Raw genomic sequence first — 10,018 nt, forward strand, 5'->3', positions numbered from 1 at the left:
AATATAGCCAAGAGTCTCAGAAATAAGTTCATGACCATAGCCAGTATCATGTTTTAATGAGTGAATTGTATGATTTCCTAATTATTTTTATATATTTGATCTTGTATACATCACCCATTATATTCTTAGCCAAGATGAACATGTGCAATTGTGCCACATTCTCCTCACACTGACAGCTGTTGGTAAGAAATGGCGTACTTGGTTTAGAAGAACAGCATTATCTTGCCAAACCATTTTTAAACCATGAATGCTGGCACTTATAACACAATTACATTTCTTAACTGAGTAATGCACAAGATCCTAAATAATAACAACATTTTACAATATTTTGTATTTCAGGCTGTCATATTTCAATGGTTATACAGATTATAGGAGGTCCTCAATATCTCAATTACAAACTTGTGCTAACATGCATATTTCTTCCTTTCCTTTTAAATTGGCATCTTCAAAAACCTGTTTAATTTCTACTTTACTAAGACTATATAATAAATGTAAAACAGCAGGAAAAGGAAGGAAGGAAAGAATTCACAATCATATTGCTAGATATATCTTACTAGGCATGAGGATATTAACAATATTGCTTGGATTTTTAATGTTGTAATATACTGGAGATGACTTGTAAAACTGAACAATAAATTTTATATCTTGTGGCATACCCCTCAACCTCTTGGTCCAAGAAATCTGGAAACGCCTAAAATAATGGTGAGACAAAGGTACCAAAAATAGAGACATATTTTAAATATTGTTCTTTTAACCTTAGAAAGTTACTAGAATAGCATTATTTGTATTGACATGCATTTTTCAAGGATATGAAGTCCAAAACTCAAATATATGTCATTATTTAGTGGCTTTAGCTCTCTGTGATTTGTCAGAAAAACCCTTAAAATCTGTATGAGTAAAAATGTGGATATCATGCAAAAGCCTGGACAGTTGAGAGTTATGCCTTGTGGTTCTACACCTGTCATTGCACTGTAACTGACAACTAAATGATCAGGGAGATAAAACAGAATAATTTGTGAAGTTCATATTATCTGCTACATCAGCTAACTCAGGAATCAGCTACTAAATGCTACAGTGCACATCCTTGAAAAAGAAGGCTTTTAAGATATCTTTGAAAAAAACATCAACAGCACAATAAAAAGGAAGTCACACTTAGGTGTAACTTAGTACCTTACTATTTGTTCCTGAAAGCAGTGTTTTCTGTACCTTTATTATCTATGCATGAATTTAAAGAATAACTGCAGTACCTTATTTTAATGATACAAATGCAGTCTGTAGGCCACGTGATAGTAGCTTTTTAAAGTCTTTTGCAGACCTCAAAAGCATATGTGCTAATTTATCATGTTTATATGCATTTTGCTCTCTGAAAAGGTACTTGTACATCCCCATACATCCTTGCAGAGCTACATTTCAGAAGTAATACACCTGATACCACAATTTCTGATACCTATAAACAGAAACTAGAAATATAACAAATAACAAAGAGCATTTTGCAGGGCAACTTCAATGCATCCCTGACATGGAGCTCTGTGCCACCCACATACCTTAGATATATACTAATTCTTGAGATTGCTTTACCTCAGAGGAGGGAAATACTTTGAGATATTGTAGTCTTGGAAAGACATGTGTATTTCTAGTTATGCACACTTATACTTCTTTCAGTGGGTATTCTGATCTTATCAAGTGCAGTAGTTGTCTTAGTCATGTTTATTGTTATTAGTTTTCTGAAAATCAATGGAATATTGTTTTTTTGTGTATTTTAATTGATTTTTTCAGCTGTTGGCTATTATTATATGTTACAGCAACTTTTTCTCCATTGCAGTTATTTGACACCTATGCATAGACTTATCTGAGTCTTCGAAAAGCCTTTACAATAAATATTGTATCAAATTAGTTTTCATTTATATTTAAAATATATATTAATGGCCCAGCTTGCATTGTTTATATCATATTGCATAATATCTCAGAATGTTTCAAAGATGTTCTTGATGTGTTTGACGTTGTCTAAAGCTTTTCTTCCAGGGATTTTAAAGAAGATGAAAACTTCACAGTTGGATATTCCAGGTCCACAAATATAAATAAACTTAAAAATAATAATACCAGTTATACATAAGAAAATATACCAGTTTTAGTGATATATCCAAAGACAACTGGTACTGGGTACAGACCATAAACCATTCAGGGATAAGTGTATATTTCATTGAAGGAAAAGAGAGAAGGAGAAGCTAATATGAAATTACACTGTTAGCTGATATCACCACGCAGGAAGCTTACAGCTTACTTTAGTTTTATTTATTTATCCTTTGTTGATTGGGTAAGTCCACTAGGCTAGTATCCTCTTTTCAGGGGAGATCTGAGGCAGCATTTATACTACTAGAGGAAATTTGGCCAGGGCATCGCACAACTTTATCTACTTTTTTAGCTGCACTCACGACGGGCTGTAGATTAGTGAGTGTGCACATCCCATTCCTAGTGCAGTGGCAGCTGAGAGGATGGTGCATGAAATGGAAGTGTTATTTGATGGAGCACAGCCAAATGCTAGCTCTATTACTGAAGTAAATAGTGTGGAGGACTCAGAAACCTTATTTCAGAAACAGTTATTCTAGTCAACAGATATAATTAATAAAGAGAAATGTATTGTTACAACCCTCTAGTTAAAGGAGTGCAGGATGATTTATTAAATGAAATGATTACACAGAGTAAAGCAGAGAACAATGTTTCATGGGGGACATAATGGGTAGGATCCAAGCAAAAGAAGCTGATAACATTTTGAAGGAAAGGTCAGACAAGGAAAAAGAAGATAACATTAAAAGAAGAGTTGTTGTAAGGGTTCAGTGTAAGAGGAATACTGAAATGAACAGATATGAGGTATGGGACACAGTTATAGTCCCTTACGGTATCAAGGCACATGAGGTAAGAGCCATTATTTTTTAAATAAAGAGCCATTTTGTGACATCATTTGTGAGACTGCACAAAGTATGGAAACATTTTTATGTGGATATGAAAAAAAACATCAGTGGAATGAGTATGTAGTTAAAGCATTTTTACAAGAAACAAACAATATATATATATTCACAATTCCATACAGAAATTGCAAGAGAGACTTAAAAAACATTTAAAAAAGTATTTCTAAAGTAGTGATCCACATTTCTAAAGTTTTTAATAATAGGTTATTATGGACTGGGGAATGAGATTGTAATGTTGTACTGAAAATGGAAAATTAAAAAAAAAAACATATTCCAAGTATTATAACAGTTGAGGGGAACACCGGTGTTTTAAAATATTGGGGGCAACTAAGGACAGTTTTTTTTAATTTATTTTTATTCATTTATATGACATTTGTTTATGGTAAAGAAGAACACTTGCTAAATAACTGCTAAATAATTATAAGATGAAATGTTTCATATATATATATATATATATATATATATATATATATATATATGGGAAAACTGGGCATGAGGTAAAGAAATATGAACTTGAATGTTATAGATGTAAAAAAAAGTACATAATGCGTGGATAACAAAGAAAAAGACAATGAAATAAACCACGAAAATAAGATGTAGGATAAAGAACAAGCTGAAGAAGAAATAAAAGAAACAGTGGAAAATAGTCTTGAAAAAAGATGGTAATAAAAAGAGGAAGAAGGGGAAAGAGAAACAGATTTTGATGTTAGTGATGAGGAAGACATAAGTTGGAAAATAGTGAAAAGCAAAAAAAAATTCTATTGGTAAAGGGGTTAAGGATAAAAAAAAAGGAAATTAAAAGTATAAATTGTCATGAAAGGCGATGCTGCCAGCACAGCTATCTGGAATTTTGTAAATAATTATATGTCATTGGTGAATATCAAAATGATTTATATAAGATGCTTGTGTTACAACTGTATTAGAACTGTATGTCATGTGTATATCAAACTGGTTTGAATAGTCATGTGTGTTGAAGGGATATTTTGTAAAGTGTTTGTGTTTGAGCTGCATCCACAGTGTGCCATGCTGGAGGAAAACAGAAATGTACATGCACTACTGTAAATGTCTAAATGTATATATTTTAACAGTGGAAACTGGAATACAGTAGGTTAACTTCAGTCCAGCAAATTTTAGGAAAATAGCTAAAATTAAATTACTTTATAGGCTACACAATAAAAGATGGTATCTTTCAGTTTTCAATGTAGCTAGAGACACAGAGTCTGTGCTGAGAATCTTTCTGTATTGTCTTTAGGGTGACTTAATTACTAGTCTTGAAAGCATGAAGGAATGCAATTGTTTTATGACTTCCAGCATCTTCCAAAGATCTGAGGTCTATGTATTTTCACAGGTAGATGCTAAATACTGTCAGCTTCCAGCAGTGGGGGTTTCACCTGGAAACTAGAATCAGATGACAAGAAGTGATTTCATTCTGCAAGCTATTCCAGCAGTAATATTTGAAATATTAATTTGAGAAGTCTCTTAGTGAGCTAGAGCATTCTGTATTCTGTCTTCGACCTGACAACAACTAGAAGATCCAGACACCGCATCTGCCTTGCTCTAATAAAGTAAGTTTCTAGGAAACAGTATAACTCTCTTAGATACAGTCAGGAATATAATAAAGCTTAGTTTATAAATTTTTCTTTATTTATTTGAGACTGTCCTGCAATGTTATTTGAAATATTTCCTGTGGTTTTGAACTGTGATGTCACTGTGAATATATATTTAGTATTGTCTTGTTCTTTTATTATTTATTATTAAATATATCTAAACCTTTCATTGTGGCTGATTTGTGTAGAGATATTTAAGTTTTGAGAGTACTCGCATATTTATTTGGTGACACTTTGTGGGCCACTCCTAATAGCCTTGCTCTTGGTCAAACTACTATTTGTGTTAATATTAATATTACACAGTAAGATTGGAAACCCTTTGTTAAGGGCCTTAAAGTAACTGATAAGGGGTTCTGGTGGCAGTGATAACTACCTTATAGTCTGGGCAGAAGGAGGCATAGGTAGTAAACATGTGCCAACCTTTCCCAGGTGTTTGTGTGTGTGTGTGTATGTGTGTGTGTGTGTGTGTGTGTGTGTGTGTGTGTGTGTGTGTGTGTGTGTGTGTGTGTGTGTATAAATAAAATCTCCAAGAGTGTGTGTGTCAGCTACTTGGGCAGGGACACAAAGCATTGGTTGGACAGAAAGAGTGTTGGAGGACTTTGCTTGGAACCCTGGCAAAGGGCTGAACTTTATAGCTGTGCCAGTGGGGAGTCTTATTGGGAATCTGGAGAAAGAGGGAGAAACCAGCCCTGGACTGAGTATGGTCCCTGTGTGCTCTTAAGGGAAATTGCACTTGATGCAGAGAGATACATTTGGAAATGCTGTGCATGTAACTGTCATCCTCCCAGTATACGTCCTCTTTGGTGCCAGTGGTGAGGATTGAGTGTCCTTGATTACTGGTGGGTTGTCACATAAACTCAAAAGAGACAAAGAAAGGAAATAGAAGAAATAGCATAAGGAAAGACTGCTTCCCTTCAAACAAAGGAATAGGGAAACCAATAATTTAAGAATTATTTCAGTAAATGTCAGTAAAAATAATGTATAGAGGAATAACAATTCTAGAATGGTGTCAAAATGTGAGAAAGGCATACTTGTTTTAGAAAGTATAAGTTTTTTAACAACTGAAGAAAGATTGCAAATAGAAAATATATGCATTGGAAAAATAATTTGGAATTTTGGTAAAGATCACTGTTCAGGATAATGGTTTTATGTAAAAAAAATTGTTAAACTTTTAGATATAACATTAATTAAAATGGAGAGACTCACTATTGTGGATTTAAGGTGGCAGGAAAAATAGTATAAACTTATAGCCATATTTGCATATGTTACCTACAAAGAAAGGAAATTTTTATTTCATCAGTTATTAGATTATGTAGTGGTAAACATGAATATTATAACAGTATATTTAATTATGATTTAAAAGGAAAAAGAAAGAAATGTGGTAAATTGGTATTATAGAATATAAAATTTTGGACATATACACGCGATATACTTGTTTTGTTTGTCTTTTCGGCTTTTCCTGGTTAGAGGTCGCCACAGCGGAACTCCAGTCCGCTAATGAGTGGCAGTCGATTTTTTATGATGCCGAGTTGCCAACCCGATGCCCAACCTTCAGCAAAGGAATGCCCATTCACACATGTCTTTCGGAGGCTACTCGACCATGGGGAGGACATGCAGACTCCATACAGAAGGCACTCCAGCCGAGAATCGAACAGGAGAACCTCTTGCTGTGAGGTAACAATGCTACCGCTGTACCACCGCGGAATCTGAAATTGATTATTTTATAATGTAAAAAACATGTAAGTATAATGGAATTTGAATCAGTTGTAACAGGATTTACTGATCATTTAGCCATATAGATAGTAATACATGAAAATAAAGAATATATTAAACTGGTTAAGGGTATAACAAGAATAAATGAAAAAGTATGGAATGAAATGGGAAAAGAGATAATAACACAGTTATGGAGAGATTATATTACTGTGATGGATTTTTACAATACCTGGTCAGAATGGTGGATTACTTTTAAAAGAAAATATAAAATATGTTTTTTTTTACAATGAAAAATGAGACAAGAAATAAGGGAAAACAAGGATATATTAAAACGGGTCTATATGAAATCAATGAATGCTTAGAAAAGCGCACAATGATTTATTGACCCCATGTAAGTGAAAGCTTACAAGCACGAATGCTTAGAACAGCAATTTTTTCCCAAAGGAAAAAAAAATCACTGTTCCAAAAAAAAAAAAATATATATATATATATATATATATATATATATATATATATATATATATATATACACTTGAGACATAACACACCCCTCCTACTTAAATATACCAACTCCGAGATCGCACTACAGTGACGAAAATGACAAAGTAACAGATGCGGCCAAGCAATTTCTTTCCCAGGGAAAGAATTTGCTTATATGCCGCTTCATCATTTTGCCTTTTCGTCTTTTCAAGTTCGACCAAGACGCATTCGAAAGAATGCATCTTCGGTCATCTGATAGGAACCCATTAAAACATATAAAGATGTATTTGAAAATCTAGAAAGAAATAAAAGAAAGTGTTACGATAAAGAGAAAGAGTTATATAAACTAAAGTATAAGAAATTTAAAGCATCTTTACATAAACAAATGTATTTACTACAGGATAAGAAATAGGAGGTATCAGTTTATTTAAGTAAAATAGTAAAAGAGAAGAGCAGTTTGATGAGAGAACCGAAGGATAAAAAAGAATAATAAAAAGACGTCAATTTCAGTTTATGGCAATTGTGAGAAAGCATGTAGATGGAATGTGTAAAACAAGAAGAGGAAACTATAATAAAATATAGAGAATAAAGAAATTTTCAGAACAAATGACTGAAGAAACTGAAAAAGAAATTACTATGGATGAATTAGACAGAGTGTTTGGATACTTAAATACAGACACAGTAGCAGGTCTTGATAGAAATTGGTTTGAAATGTACAAAAATCTAAATGCATGGCAAAAATATTTGTTACAAGTCTTAAATAAATGGTTAAGTGATGGATTTAAGCATAAGAAATTGTGTAGTGGGATATAAAAGTTTATACGGAGGAAAAGAGAAAAAGATCACATAAATAATTTGTGACAAATAATGTTGAATAATACAGATTATAAGACATTAATGAAAATATTACAAATAAGACTTGAAAACAAGATGGAATATAGTATGGAAGAAGGTTTATATGGCATAAAAGGAAAATTATATTGAGAATTATTAATGATAATAAGATTATTTGTAGATGATATTTTAGAAAGAAAGCAGGAGTTAAAACTTAATGTAGGAGATGTTTGCAAAGCTTTTGACTCAACTGAACATGAAATGCTATGGGACATAATGAAAGGCTATAATTTCAGTATTAAAATCAAGAATGTTTATATGTCATTTATAGATTTAATAAAATAAAGGTTATAGTAAATGGATAGACAAGTAAAGAAATAGAAATGGGTAGAGGTATAAGACAAGGATGTCCTATGAGTAGTATTTTATTTGCTTTAGTTATGAATGTGGTTGTTAGTGAAGTAAATGCTAATTTGAATAGTGTGAAATATATTATTTATAAAGATGTTGGGATATAGGTGTTAGTGACATAGGCAGATGACATAATTGTAATAGCTAAAAATAGTTTAGGGATGATAATTTGTGTACTTGATTGAAAGAAATGGGTTTGACATTGAATAAAAGCAAAATCAAAGGAATGGGAGATACAGAAAAAATAGCAGATATTCAATTCACAACATAAGAACATAATGTGTTGGGTATAAATTTGGTAAAAACTGCATGCAATACACAATAGGAAACATTATTAAAAATAATTAAAATAAATTTGTTTGTTATGGAAAATGTATAAACTGGTACACAACAAAAAAATGAATTTTCAAAACTCACTTTTGTTGGGTAAAATTGCCTATTTATCGCATGCATTTATAATTCCAATGATGCATGAGAAACATTTGTTAGAGATAGTTTTCTCATTTATTTGGAGTTCTAGACTGAATCCAGTGAAAAGGGGAGTATTATACATAGATAGAAAGGAAGGAGGTTAAGGATTGTTACACTCAGTAGTTTACACAGCTTCTTTGAACTGTATAAAGTATTAAAATGGATAAATGATAAAAATGAAAAACATACGCAGGAGTTCAATAAACTCCATGTAGGCTTCATGTGAAGCTTACACGGAGTTTACACATGTGCACAGTGATGCACGGTGAGCGGAAGTGCTCATTGCAAATTCATGCCATGCATCGCATTTAAACATAAATAAGCAAGGTTTCATGGCTGGCAACAGTGTTGCCAGCCAGGAAACTGTGTAAGTGTAAGTGTAGCTATCCTCTTTACGTCAGAGCACTGAAGGTCTGCGGTTTTGCACAGAATGCCACAATGATCATCAAGGCTTAACAGATAATAGTTTTCATAGCTCTCAATATCTCAGTGAAGACATCTGGACAAAGGACAACATAATGGGGGGACAATTACCCAGAAATAGGGACAGATTTGACGCATTTGCTCTTTAGAAATGTTCTAGAATAACAAGGGGTTTGTATTTAGAAACATTTTCTGAAGGATTTGAAGTCTGAAACTCAAATGTATGTATTTGAGTAAGATCAGTCCTGAGATCATCCCAGGGAAATGCAGAAAACCACATATTTGATAATAAACACAGCAAAAGACATATAAAGCAAAACTCTGGACATTCTGTGAAAATCTGGATAGTTGAGAGGTATGATAGTTAAGTATATGTTCCAAACACAGTACAGGACAGTGTATACAGTGCAGAGTATTGCGAAATCCCTTTTCTGGCATTAGGATACATGGACTGCCATGTAAAATAAACACTCAGGGGAAGTGTGCGTATTGAACAGGGACACACAGATGAGTTGTAGGAATGAACACAGGGAAAGAGGTAGGTGAAGCAACCTAATGTACAGCAGACGAGGGCATGTCAATGGAAGTCAGATGTAGCAGCACAATTAACAAATCAATATGGTACAGTAGGGACTGCACAGTGAAAATGTGTATTATGTAACTGTCACACAAGTTGACATAACAATGGGTAAGATATCTACGTGAGATAGGCATCCTTACATGAACAATGCAGTGGACATCTATCAGTGATGTTGCGTACAATTGAGGTAGGGTGTATATTGTGAAGCTGTGCAAATTGATTTGCCTGAATATGAGTACAATCTCAGCAGAGGTCTCCATCAAGTGGGACACAGGTAAAGGCTCATGGACAACATTAAAAGAAGCAAGCACAATCATGGACAATATCAGAATAACACCAACAGTAATTGCATGCCTCTGACATAACATATGTGATTTAGAGTGATCACAGATGATTCTGCACAAACACACTCCTACAACTGTTATGACATGACCACATTCTATGAGGTAATCATGCATACTGTTCTGGCACAGTAACATCTGCTGGAGGTATTAGGAGGGACACTACTATACCTGTATGTGAAATTATGATCA

Source organism: Protopterus annectens, chromosome 1.part0 (genome assembly GCF_019279795.1).
Source record: "Protopterus annectens isolate FY-2018-M chromosome 1.part0, PAN1.0, whole genome shotgun sequence".
In the NCBI taxonomy this organism is placed as follows: Eukaryota; Metazoa; Chordata; order Ceratodontiformes; family Protopteridae; genus Protopterus; species Protopterus annectens.